This window comes from Dendropsophus ebraccatus, chromosome 9, assembly GCF_027789765.1.
Source record: "Dendropsophus ebraccatus isolate aDenEbr1 chromosome 9, aDenEbr1.pat, whole genome shotgun sequence".
NCBI classification, from domain to species: Eukaryota; Metazoa; Chordata; class Amphibia; order Anura; family Hylidae; genus Dendropsophus; species Dendropsophus ebraccatus.
This window is the reverse complement of record NC_091462.1, coordinates 62,516,608-62,531,118: the sequence shown is the minus strand read 5'-3', so window position 1 is coordinate 62,531,118 and position 14,511 is coordinate 62,516,608. Positions and strand designations below refer to the sequence as shown.

At 42.0% G+C, this 14,511-nt stretch overlaps 1 pseudogene; it reads right to left on the bottom strand.

The window, feature by feature from the left end:
• Positions 1-14,190: 14,190 nt before the first annotated feature.
• On the bottom strand, positions 14,191-14,308 carry LOC138802270 (U2 spliceosomal RNA; annotated as a pseudogene).
• Between the last annotated feature and the right edge of the window lie 203 nt (positions 14,309-14,511).

Here is a 14,511-nt window from a genome sequence, read left to right as displayed (position 1 = left end):
TCAGATTGTTTTATTGCATAAATGAAAGCCTCACTGCTTAACCACTTCAGGACTGGGACAAAACTGACCTTAATGACCAGGCCAATTTTCATTTTTGCATTTTTGTTTTTCCCTTTTTGCCTTCTAAAAGCCATAGCACTTTTATTTTTCCATCTATAAGGCCATATAAGGGCTTGATTTTTAAGGAACAATGGTGCCTTTAAATTTGCCATAAAATGTATGATGAAAACCAAAAACATTTCTTCTGGGGTAAAATTGGGAAACAATTTTCACAAATTTTAGGGAGCTGATTGAGCACGCTATATTTAAAATATTGGTTTTTTTTGTTTTTTTTTTAATAATTTTTTCATGTTTTATTTGTGAAATGGGCGTGATTTAAACTTTAAACTTATTAGGGGTGGAGCTTTGGCATATTTGTAAAAAAATTTTGCTTATTTAGTTTTTCCAAGTTCTCCTAGGGGACTATTACATGCAATCATTAGACTGCTACCACTGGTCAGTAGTATGCAATTGCATAGCATTGATCAGTGTTAACTGCAATCTTCCTAAAGAGTTTGCCTGAGAGAGACTCTATAAGAAGATCGAGGATTAGAATTCACCGAGGTAAGTATAGGACTTTCGGCAGCAAGGGAAAACCATGTGGACCCTTGCATTCCCAATCGGGAAGTGATAGGAGTTGCTCTTTTCACTTACACAGTTAAAGTGGCACAGTCTATGGAGTCCTCTTCCCGCTTGTTCTGATGATCAGTACAGGTCTGAACACTCAAAACCGGGCCAATCAAAACTTTTAACATGTCTCTATGATATGTCAAAAGTTTTCTATGAAGAAAGTGAAACTTTAAACACTGAAACGCAATCGCTACTGCCCATCATTGACGGTAATGACTGGGCTGTTGATAGCAGCTAGACCTCATGTTTACACTGCATGAAATCAGCATGAAATCAGCATGGAATGGGTCGTTTGGGCACGTGTGGTCATGCCATACCCGTACACCATGGGTAATCTAGTGGTTAAACAATTACATCAGAGTGGCAAATGTGAATAATCAAGTATGGGTTCTGTGAATCAGAACATGTCTAACATATATTATGTTGCTCTGTATTACTTGCATAAACCGTAGCTGATATATATATATATCCTGTACTGCCACCTCTGATGGATCATATGTTGAAGTGAGCTGTAAAGTAGATCACATGACCTTCCTACTCACATAAAAGCCACTAGAAAGTTCTGTGTTCCCAAGTCCTCCTGAGATTCTCTCTGTCAGCATGCCTGCTGTGCAGAAACTTATGGTGCGTTTACACAGAGAGATTTTTCTGACAGATTTTGGAAGCCAAAGCCGGGAATGGATGTGAGAAGAGGAGAAATCTCAGCTTTTCCTTTATGAACTGTTCCCTGTTTATAGTCTGTTCCTGGCTTTGGCTTCCAAAATCTGTCAGATAAATCTCTCTGTCTAAACGCACCATTAGTCCTAGCTTTGTTAGGGAAATAATTCCAGCCAAATTATAGACTAGTCAGCCTAGGTCATGTACTCCTACCAGTGACTGCTACCAATTCACTCTGAAAGGACATATTTTTTACTTAGTCTGTCTCTAAAAAACTACTGTGTCTAAGAACTACTTAAAGGCAGAAAATAAAATAAAAACAATAAGGGCTTTTCTGCAACTACTGGTCTCCTAGTAGGCCTCCGACTGGAGCCAGTTCTACATGACTTTAACGTGACTCTGTGCTCACAATCTGACCCCCCCCCCCCCCCAAACCATTTGTACCCTCAGATAGCTGCTTTAAATCCAAGATCTGTCCTGGGGTCCGTTTGGCAGGTGATGCAGTTATTGTCCTAAAAAACTACTTTTAAACTTGTAGCCCGTGCCAAACGGGAGTGTCTGTGCCCTAACTTTGCACCACCCCTTCTTTGCACCGTCCCTCCTCCCCACCCTCCACATCATTAGGAATGCCGCTGAAACATTTTCTCCATGCTGAACATTGCACAGGTCCTTAACGATCCAGCTCATGTGCCGGGCTGACACAGGTGGGGAATAGGAGGCAATCTGCCTGGAGCATTCCTAATGATGAGGAGGGGCAGAGAGGTTGTGCAAAGTTAGGGCACAGATACTCCTGTTTGGCACGGGCTGCAAGTTTAAAAGTTGGTTTTTTTAGACAATAACTGCATCACCTGCCGAACTGACCCCAGGACAGATCTTGGATTTACAGCAGCTATCCGAAGGTACAAGTGGTTTGGGGGTGGGGGGCAGATTGTGGGTTCAGAGTCGCTTTAAAGAGGTTGTCCAACATTTTTCTCTTATTGGAAATGTGAGGTGAAGTATCATCTCTCCTCTCCATATTACAGACAGTAGCAGCACTGCCCTAACACTGTACATCCCTTCTCTAGCATTTTCACACTAGCAATGGCCTCTCCTGGGCTTAAATAAGCCTACAACTGGGCAGATAAGAGCCAAATGATCTCTTTTATAGCACCCTTGGGACATGGGTGGAGTGCAAGCCAACAGGAGGTAGCCACACCCCCCACATTCAACATTTTCTGTTGAATGTGGGGGGTGTGGCTACCTACTGTTGGCTTGCACTCCATCCATGTCCCAAGGGTGCTATAAAAGAGATCATTTGGCTCCTATCTGCCCATTTGTAGGCTTATTTAAGCCCAGGAGAGGCCATTGCTAGTGTGAAAATGCTAAAGTAAGGACCATGTCTCTGAGGACACGTTAACGTTAGTGACATAGTACACTCTGTTTGATCAAATAGTTTGCTAAGATCCTTACTTTTTAATATCTACAGAGCAGGTGTTTATCGTGTGTACGCTGGGAGGAGTATATACGGTAAGCACTTGCACCTGTAGATTGCTGCTGCACTTTTAGTTTTTTTGTCTGTACTTAAAGAGAACCTATCATCTAAATTTCACTGTCCCTAATATTAAAGTATATCTTTCCCTAAGTCTATCTATGAAGATACAGACTGCCTTTGCAGTCTGTATCTTATGCCTTACCTACTCTTTCGTATCTGTGTAAGCAAGGCCGGGCGCCGCCATCTTGATGACGTCATTTGCGTTCCACCGTTGGAACGCAAGTTGCGTCATCAAGATGGCGGCGCCTGGCCTTGCTTGCACAGAAACAGAGGATTAGGTAAAGTAGAAGATACAGACTGTAAAGGCAGTCTGTATCTTCATGAAGTCTAATTATGAAGATACAGACTGCCTTTGCAGTCGGCATCTTATGCCTTACCTACTACTTCGTGCCGGTGCAGCAGGGCCGGCGCCGCCATCTTGATTACGTCTTTGCGTTCCACCGCTGGAACGCAAGTTACGTCATCAAGATGGCGGCGCCGGCCTTGCTGCACAGAACAGAGTAAGTAAAGTAGAAGATACAGACTGTAAAGGCAGTCTGTATCTTCATGAAGTCTATTTATGAAGATACAGACTGTCTTTACAGTCTGTATCTTCTACTTTACCTAATCCTCCGTTCTGTGCAGCAAGGCCGGCGCCGCCATCTTGATGACGTAACTTGCGTTCCAGCGGTGGAACGCAAAGACGTAATCAAGATGGCGGCGCGGCCCTGCTGCACCGGCACAGAGTAGTAGGTAAGGCATAAGATACAGACTGCAAAGGCAGTCTGTATCTTCATAAATAGACTTCATGAAGATACAGACTGCCTTTACAGTCTTATACTTTACCTAATCCGCTTGTTTGGTGTAGCTAGGCCGGGGGGGGGGGGGGCGCCATCTTGAAGACGTGACTTGCGTTCCAGCGGTGGAACGCAAGTGACGTCATCAAGATGGCGGGCCCCCACCGGCCTTGCTGCCGCTCTGCATGACGGGAGTTTCCTGTCTCGAGCCGGCTCTTTTGAAAAGAGCCGGCGCGAGGCAGGAAAGTAAAACAGAAATATTTTAAAAACGCAGCTTTAAAATTAATTAATTATATTTACAAATAATGTTAAAATTAAGATTTACATCTAATTAGGGAATAAAAAAAAAATCATTTTTGCCCGTGATTGGTTCTCTTTAAGCCACTAGCAGCGTGCAACCTGCAGTATGAACAGTCACAGATGTGTTGCCAATTACTTATGTTATCAAATCAACTAGTTTCTTCACTCTTTTATCTGTTGTAGAACTACAAACCCCAGCACATATGTACATGTTAGGAGTTGTAGTCCTGGATTACACATACACTTCAGTAGCCATCCTACAAGTGGGGGGTTCTATGAGGCAAGATTCAGCTGCAGGTTTACCTCAGCAAGAAATAGATAGAATGGTGACTGTCATGAGGTGAAGTATCCTTTCTCCTCTCCATATTACAGACAGCAGCAGCACTGCCCTAACACTGTACATCTGTAGCAAAGCCTGTGCAGAGGAGCAGGGGAGAAATAACCCTTAGCAACCAATCAGATCGCTTCTTTCATTTTTAAAAAGTCCTTGAAAAATGAAACCTAGAATCTGACTGGTTTCTATCGGCAACTGCTTCCCTGTTCCTCTGCACCAATTTTGATAAATCACCCCCATAGTTGCTTTAGTTACTGTTTATAGTCCCAACCTATGCTGCAGTGCTGTACAGAGATTGTAGTCTGTCATGCTCTCCTTACTGCTGCAGTTTCTTCTGGGCTCAGATGTTAGTTAGATGTTAGGGGTGTGGCTAAATCCATGTGGATGCATAACCCCGCCCACCTGATGACTCACTGTTCCCTTACTGTTAGGAACAGGAAACAGAAAAGGAACGTGACATCACAGGAAGTAAAGAAAACACAGGCAGAGGGGTCATGTGACTAAGCCTGAGAACACAGTAAGCGTTTTAAATAACAAATAGAAGTGTATGTAGAATATGCATCACCCACAGAGGTCAATGCAATGCTAGTTTATGAAAATATCCCTGACAACTCCTTTAAGTTTACACATCAACACTCTAGGCCATGTAAAAGGGGTTTGTGGAACACAAAAAACATGGTTAGCACAAATATTCCAAGAAGTAACTCGCCACAGGGAGCCTTTTGGCAGCCATGAAGGTCCCTTTACAGCAGACTATACATTTGGACTGTATCATGGCCAAAAGTTTTGAGAATTATACAAATATTAATTTTTACAAAGTCTACTTGTCATGAATGTGCCTGTGCCGAAATTTGTGCGCCCCTTGGCTCATGCTGCGCGCCTGAGATGGCGCTGATATTCGGTGTTTTTGTGTGTTTGTGCAGTGTCCTGAACCTTGTCTGAACACTGCTCTATTTCCTTCTGTGTTTGTTCAGCCACACCCGCTTTGCCTGAGATACTCCTGGCCACTCCGGAGTTAACTATGATGCTGGTTAGCTAGTCTTATTGACTGTTCTCTCTGCCAGTCAGGTTGCTCTTGCCCCAGGTGTTCTGAGGAGATCAGGGGTCTGGTCCAATCAGCTCCTGCACTAGACCTCTGGTCTCCTATATAGTGTGTGCCAGCCTGCCTCTCACTGCCGGATATTGAGCTTGTCTCAGCCTGCTTCTGCCTCTGTTTAGCTCTGTGTTTATTCTGTCCACTTTGCCTTGTATTCTGACTATCCCTGCTTGCTGCCTGACCCTGACCATATTGCCTGTTAATTGACCTTGCTTTTTGGATTGTGTTTTTGTACTGCACTGCCCGATTGTTGTGACCCGGACTGTCGACCATTCTTTATTGTGTTTTGTCTGTCTGTCTTGTCTTTTTGTCCCACCAAGCCAGTACAAGGACCGCCGCCCAGTTTCTGCCCTAGGGTTTAGCCTAGGGGGGCAAGTAGGTAGAGTCAGTGGGTGGGGCTGAGCTTAGGGCTCACTGTCTCTGTGTGTCTGGTGTCACCGATTCCTGACACTACTGCTTCAGTTTTTAAAAGGCAATTTGCATATACTCCAGAATGTTAAAAAGAGTGATCAGCTTAAGAGCAATTACTTGCAAAGTCAATATTGCAAACTTTATCACCCAAAACACAATTCAACATCATTGCAGCCCTGCCTTAAAAGGACCAGCTAACATCGTTTCAGTGATTGCTCCATTAACACAGGTGTGGGTGTTGATGAGGACAGGGCTAGAGATCAATCTGTCATGATTAAGTAAGAATGACACCACTGGACACTTTAAAAGGAGGCTGGTGCTTCATTGTTTCTCTTCTGTTAACCATGGTTATCTCTAAAGAAACACGTTCAGTCATCATTGCACTGCACAAAAATGGCCTAACAGGGAAGAGTATCGCAGCTAGAAAGATTGCACCTCAGTCAACAACTTCAAGGAGAGAGGTTCCATTGTTGCCAAAAAAGCTCCAGGGCGCCCAAGAAAGACCAGCAAGCTCCAGGACCGTCCCTTAAAAGTGTTTCAGCTGCGGCATCGGGCTACCAGCAGTGCAGAGCTTGCTCAGGAATGGCAGCAGGCAGGTGTGAATGCTTCTGCACGCATTGTGAGGTGGAGACTCTTGGAGCAAGGTCTGGTCTCAAGGAGGGCAGCAAAGAAGCCACTTCTCTCCAGAAAAAAACATCAGGGACAGACTGATATTCTGCAAAAGGTACAGGCAGTGGACTGCTGAGGACTGGGGTAAAGTTTTTTTCTGATGAATCCCCTTTCCGATTGTTTAGGACATCTGGAAAACAGCTTATTCGGAGAAGACGAGGTGAGCGCTACCACCAGTCTTGTCTAATGCCAACTGTAAAGCATCCTGAAACCATTCATGTGTGGGGTTGCTTCTCAGCCAAGGGAATCGGCTCTCTCACAGTCTTGCCTAAAAACACAGCCATGAATAAAGAATGGTACCAGAATGTCCTCCAAGAGCAACTTCTCCCAAACGTCCAAGAGCAGTTTGGCGATCAACAATGCCTTTTCCAGCATGATGGAGCACCTTGCCATAAAGCAAAGGTGATAACTAAATGGCTCAGGGAATAAAACATAAAGATTTTGGGTCCATGGCCTGGAAACTCCCAAGATCTTAATCCCATTGAGAACTTCGTCAATCATCAAGAGACGGGTGGACAAACAAAAAACAACAAATTCTGACAAAATGCAAGCATTGATTGTGCAAGAATGGACTGCTATCAGTCAGGATTTGGTCCAGAAGTTGATTGAGAATTGCAGAGGTCCTCAAGAAGGGTCAACACTGCAAATATTGACTTGCTGCATTAACTCATTCTAACTGTCAATATAAGCTTTTGTTACTCATAATATGATTGCAATTATATTTCTGTATGTGATAAAAACATAAAAACATAAAAACAAACACACATAAAAACCAGAGGGCAGCAGATCATGTGAAAATATATTTGTGTCATTCTCAAAACTTTTGGTATATAAAAAGGGGATTATTGCCATTTCACAGGGGCATCTCCTGTACTTCTTAATCATTATATCCTGTGTTTTCTTACATGTCAAAACTAAGGGTCCATTCATACATTCCTTCATTCATTCATTTAGTACAAATTTTTAAGCGACATCCATGCAGAAACCATCCGCCTGTTCCATTAATTCTAAAGAAATCAATGGGACAGGAGGAACTTTAAGCAGAGTCTGTGGTGCAAACTCTGCTCAAAATTCTGCGCTAATTCCATAGTGTGCAAGGACCCTTACTAAGTAAAGCCAATGTTATTGGTTCAAGTTCACAATTTTATCTGGCTACTATTATTCACACTAACATCATTGGCATTTTTCACAAGTGTATATCCAGGAGTAAGCAATCCAGCAGTCCAGTAAAACTTGTTGCTTTATTTCATCTACAATACTGCTGCCTGCTATTACTCCCCTCATCTATTATACTGTGGCCTACCACTACTAACCCCCTCATCTATAAAAGTGGGGTTGTGGCATTGGATCTTGTGAAGGGCGTTGCGTGCCTGGAAGTTGTACCTGGGTTTGAACCGAAACCCGACCACTTTATGATCACACATGGTACATATAGTAAGGTTTTTGCCACCACCGAGACAGGAAAACTACCACACCTCTGATCGCAGTCGAAGGTTCTTTGTAGTAGGTGCACTGCTTGACTAATGTTGAGTGCAGACACTGCTTTGGGGTACCCATTGAGTGCTTGGGCCTTCCTGAATGCCACTCTAGCTAATAATGTACCCCTTGGTGTACCCTGGGCCTTCCTAAACGCTTGTGCCCTCTAGCTGATGGTGTACCCCTGGTGTTCCTCTGGAACCATGAGTTGTGGTTGGGACCTGACACTGACTTCGTTCCCTGATGAAGATGATAATGCCTGTGCTCCAAGATTCTATGTGGCGGTCTGCCACATCATCATCGTAGTCAGGGATTAAAGTTTCCTCTCCAAGGCTGTCTTACTCCAGTGGCATGCTTTCGATTCTGTTGCTTTGTAAGAAGATTCGCCTGCCTGACTCTCTTGACTGCTTTCGGGCCTAACCCTAACCCTAGCAACCCCTGGAGTTTCAATGCTGCCTGGAGCATAAGCCAGAAAGCTTCGGAAAAACCTAGCACAATGAGGGCCCTTCAGATGATTGGTGGCTCCTTGATTGACTACTGACTGCCAGGGAGCTGGAACCATTCCACAATACCAGCCTGGCTAGTACTCTCCTGACCACTGGGTCTTACTGACAGCTGCAACCTTCTTCCAAGGTTTTTGATATTTTCCCGTTTTTTTAGCACTGTCAATAGCTGTTGAACAAAACATTACTCTGTAATAGTCCCACTTTTGTAGTTATTGTAGCTATTGTAGGTTTGGCTGTTTTAATGAGATACGTTTGCATATAAATATTTGCGAATCTCGCTAAACGTATTTTTGACTGATTCGCTCATCTCTAATCATATTGATACATTACACTGGGAAGGCTACCAGTCCACTGTGCAGCTTCATAATCCGTAAACTCAGTGGATTACGAAGTGTGAGAATAAGGCCTAAGAACTAGGTGTATCTGCCAGAAACCAACCAGTGAGCAGCCTATACTCTTTTGGAGAAGAAAGTGACGTAGAACTGTGAATACACTTAAAGCGACTTTGTACCTACAGTCTGTACACCCTCCCTCCCCCCCCCCCCAAACCGCTTTCACTGTCTGATAGTTGCTTTTAATCCAAGACCTGTACTGGGGTCAGTTCGGTAGCTGATGCAGTAATTGTCCTAAAAAAAACAACTTTTAAACTTGGAGCCCTGTTTAATTGGAGTGGCCTAGAGTACCCGTGCCCTAGGACTGCACCAGCTCTCTGTCCCTCCTCCCTGCCCTCTTCCCTCAATAGGAATGCCCCATGCAGGATTACTCCTATTCATCACGTGTCTGAATAATGCACATGTGCTGGATCGTTAAGGCTCATGTGCACAGTGATGAATGGGAGAAATCTCTCCAGGGGCATTCCTAATGGTGAAGAGGGTGAGACAGCTTTTCCCAGCACCCTGGGAGGAGCGGTAGAAAGTGGAACAGCGCTGACAGGCTGACGCCATGTTGAGTGGAGCGCAGATCAAACAAAGCCCTTTGCTTCGTCTAATTATTAAGATTAGGCCACTGTCTTCTACAGACATGCCTACTTTTACTTTCTCTACTTTTAATATATTCAAATGCATCTTGTAGGAGTACCAGTCTTTCACAACAATTTGAGGTCATGACCTTCTTTCACTAACCCTGTGTAAGTTAGAGTGCAAGTAAGAGAAGAATATTGTGGTGAAAGGCTGTCATGCAAAACCACATTCTATAAGTTTATTAATAAAAACTTTCGGAAGACACATCCTGCAGCAGCTCTATTGCAAAAGTGAAAGCCTGTGGAAAAGTCAAGCCCATGACAAGTGACAAGGATGTCTGTACTATACTATTTTACTTGAATCTAAGTGGAGTAACTTTTGACTAAGTCAGAAATTGGTGCAACGTCTCTTAAAATTCAGGAAGTCTTAGGCAATATAGTATTTTCTTGTTTCAGAGAGACAGCAGGATTTTATGGAAAAAAGGTTTTGGGCTCATGTAGGACTGGGCAGAAATTTGTAGGAAATTCTACTCTTCTGTAGGAAATACTGTAGCTCTGTTTGAATAGAGAAGGTACTGTACATCTTTCTTGAGGACAAGAATAATAAGAAGTTGGAAAGTGTTTAAACAAAGAATTGAAATGGGGCAATTGCAGATGGGATGGCTAAGATGGTGTGGAGAAGAAAGTGAAACTTATAAGGGAAGCTTGTTGAATAGAGGGAAATGGTGGAAAAGTTAATAGGTTTAAAGTAAAAATACTCACATACTACAAAAATGCCCTAAATTGTATTCTGACCAATAGTAGAGGCCCGAGGAACTAGAACGGAACTGGAAACTTATGACATATTGGGAAAAACTGAGACATGGCTGACTGATAGCTCTGACTGGGCGGTTAATTTACAGGATAACAGTTTGTTCAGACAGGATCATATTATAGGAAATAGTGAGAGGTGTGCCTTTATGTAACAGGCCAATATCCATGAGTAAGATGAATATTTGGAGATTCTTTAGGTGGAAATACATGGTGGAACAAAACAATAAGAAAATACAGATAAGCCACCAACTTAACAGTCCAGAAAGAAACCATGATTAAGGCAAATGGCCATTATATGTAACATTATTTAATGCACAAAGTTTGTAGTACAAAAACTTGCTTTCTATATAGTTTTTTATTTAGAAAAGGCTTAAGACAAGGTAATGTTTGCCGTAACATTAATAGAATTAATTCATCAATTCCACTTTTCCATGAAGGGTCTAAATTCTATAAATTGGAAATATCACAAAAACATGTCATACCTGTTTGGGGAAGTTTGCTAGTATCGATTCCTAACTAGTGGCTCTGCTAGTACCGAGTCATGTAGCCTAATCTATCCAATTTAAAGAATTATCATGTGATTATACTGCATATACATGTTATATTTACTACTGCCACAGTTTTCCCTGTTGGCAAGGTAATCAAGACTTTCGGAATACAGTCATACTAGTTGCTGATCCCAAACCTCTCCAATTTGTTCCTTTTCTAAAGTTGCCCTTCATATCTATGGTTACCTAATTGTCAGTGCCTACTTAAAATTATCATACTCTTTTCTAATGGGTTTACATGACTGCCACCCTACTCCCTGTGACATGGGAAGTCTATAATAAACTTTCCAGCTTGACTTCATCTGGGACACATGACACGTCACATGACCTCACATCTGCCAATCTGCTTTCAATACTTAGCAAATGGCTGAGAAAACCTTACAACTATTCAGCTTCTATAGTGGCTGTCAAACACCTTGCACATACAAATCAGCTCCTGTTGATCAGCCATACACAGGTCAGACATAGATTAGACCTAAATGAGAATTTGAATGTTGAGTACTGGACTTTTTAAAGTGTCTGACAATGGCAAATAGGCTGCACATCCCTGTTAGCTAATTAGTTGCTTTTAAAGGTGCCAGATAGAGGTGGGGCTCATTGAAACCATATATGTACAAATAATTCAGAATTCTTTTTTCTGGTCCTGTTGTTGTCAGATATTCCTGTGTTGACGTGTTCATGTAGGGTTTTGTATTTTATGTGAACCATCCTGCTAGACTGCTGCACACTGCAAGACTGCTGCTGTTATTTACCACCATCTAATGTTGAGTTGTGGAGATGAGCGAGTACAAAAATTCTTGAATGCTTGTTACTCAAGTTGAGTATTTTTCAATGCTCAATTTTTCAAGTGCTCAATTTGAGTAAAAAATCTGCGAAAACACTGCAGAGACACCAGCATGTATCTCGATGTCAGTGAGCTAGCCAAGGAATGCCTTCTTGTCTGTGGATGGATACCTTGCTTGGGTGGTTTCCTTGACTGGAGACATTCCTTGGCTTGGTTGTTCCTTCCCGGAGGAAGGTCTGGCTAGCTCACTGATGTTGAGACATGTGATGGTGTCTCTGCAGTGTTTTTTGCATATTTGATTTCCCAGGGGGCAATGTCCTGGGAACATTGACGGAACATTGAGGAAGGTCTGGCTAGCTCACTGACGTCGAACCACGGTATCTCTGCTGTGTTTTGGTTGATCTCCCTGAGGTCAACCAGCGTCCTTTTGCAATTTGAGTAACAAAACCTATTAAAGTCAACAGGAGACTCAAGCATTTTTCAGGGACCTCCTATTTGCCAGAGGGGTGGATCTGACTTCAAATTACTGTAAATAAAATAAAAATGTTTTTTCATTATTAAAAAATCCAATCCCATAATAAAAGTTTTTATTAATTCCCTTTTTATAAATTAAAAAAATAAATAAACCTATTTGGTCTCGCTGTGTTTGGAATTGCCAAAAGTATTAAATTATGGAATTCCAGATCCCGTATGATAAACGCTGTAAGGGCAAAAAAAATGCCAAAGTGCTAAATAAATTTTTGTCACTTAAAATCCAGAAAAATTGTAACAGAAAATGATGAAAAAGTTGCATATACGCAAGCAAGGTACTGATAGAAAGAACAGATCATGGCGGAAAAAATGACATCTAATACAGCCCCATAGAACAAAATATTGTTATAAAGATGGTAATAGAGCAATTTTAAACACATTTTCCTCACTTCCAGGTCCGAGTGTAGTGAATGGGAGAGAAAAAAAAAACAAAGTGCAAAATTGCGCATTTTTGGTCGCATCAAATCCAGAAAAATTTTAATACAAAGCGATGAAAAAGTCGCATATGCGCAATCAAGGTACCGATAGAAAGTCAAGATCATGGCGCAAAAAATTAAACACACAACCCCATAGACAAAAGAATAAAAGTGCTATAAGCCTGGGAATAAAGCGATTTTAAGGAACATATATTTGTTAACAATGGTTTGAATTTTTTACAAGCCATCACATAATATAAAAGTTATACATGTTACATATCATTGTAATCGTAACAACGAAAAAAATGCCACTGCTATGGCCACTGCTATGGCCTTTTAAGCACAAAGAGGAAAAAACTAAAACACAAAATTTTAAATTGGCCTGTTCCTCTAAGGGTTAAGGGGTTAAACACTCAGACTACTAGTCCTAAAAAGGACTTTGGGATAGTTGTGCATATACTTTAGTTACTTGTAATAGCTATATACTAGTTTATTATTCCATACAATACTGGTATACTATATTATATGGAATTAGCTCTTTAAAAGGACTGTTGGTTGTTGTTCTTAGCTTATCGTCTACCTAACTAGCCAGTCTAAGCCATAGCACTTGCATTTTTTCACCTAGAAACCTACATGAGCCCATATTTTTTGCGCCACTAATTGTACTTTGCAATGACAGGCTGAATTTTTGCATAAAGTACACTGCAAAACCAGAAAAAAATTCAAAGTATGGTGAAATAAAAAAAAAAAATTGGGGGGTTTGTGTTTTTACGCTGTTCGCCCTGGGGCTTGTTATTTATGTTCCTCAAGTCGTTACGATTAAAACGATATATAACATGTATAACTTTTATTGTATCTGATGGCCTGTTAAAAATTCAAGCCATTGTTAACAAATATATGTCACTTCCCAGGCTTATAGCATTTTTATCCTTTGGTCTATGGGGCTTTGTGAGGTTTCATTTTTTGCGCCATGATGTTTACTTTCTATCGGTATCTTGATTGTGCATATGCGACTTTTTGATCGCTTTTTATTTCAATTTTTCTGGATTTGATGCGACCAAAAATGCACAATTATGCACTTTGGGATTTTTTTGCGTTTACGCCATTTACCGAGCGAGATCAGGAATGTGATAAATTAATATTTCGGGCGATTACGGACACGGCGATAGCAAACATGTTTATTTATTTATTTGATTATTTTTATTTATAACATGGGAAAAGGGGGGTGATTCTGACTTTTATTAGGGGAGGGGGCTTTTTACTTATAACATCACTTTTATTTTACTTTTACACATATACTAGAAGCCCCCCTGGGGGACTTCTAGTATATGCACTCAGATCTGTCATTGAGATCTTTGCTGTATAGTTATACAGCAAAGATCAATGAGATCGGCACTCGTTTGCTTTTGGCTGCAGCAGCCGAAAACAAACGAGTGCCGAGTCGGGGACCGCGCCATCTTGGAGCGGTCCCCGGCCGGCATTAGGTACAGACCACCACCTATACCACCACCATCATCTGCAGGCGGCAATCGGAGGCAGCTGTCATCTTTGACAGCTGCCTCCGATTACCTGATTAGCGGGGACAGCGATCACACCATGCCCGCTAATAGCCGCGAGCTCGGGCTCATAGTATGAGCAGATAGACGATGGGGGAGTAGTACAAGGGCCATCCCTAGTCTGCCCCCCCCCCCCCCCCGCTGCCGCTACATATGCCCTGGTACTACTTTCCCATCATCTGCTCATACTATGGTCTTCTGATATGGGATGTTTTAGGTAATAAACTGAAAAGAACAGATACTACACCTAATCTTAGCCTAAAGCCCGAGAAAGCACCATTCTACTATATGCTATATTTTATGTGCATTTTCAGGGTTGCCAACATCTAAAGTAAAGACACTGACCGTTAAGGCAAGGTTTCATGCACTATTAGATCACCCTCTAGGTGCAGCCTACTGAAAGGACAACCAGTCCGCTATTAAAATGTCATCCTGGCATATTTGGTGTTGGTAAGGAGCTTTTTTTCAGATGAGGGAAAA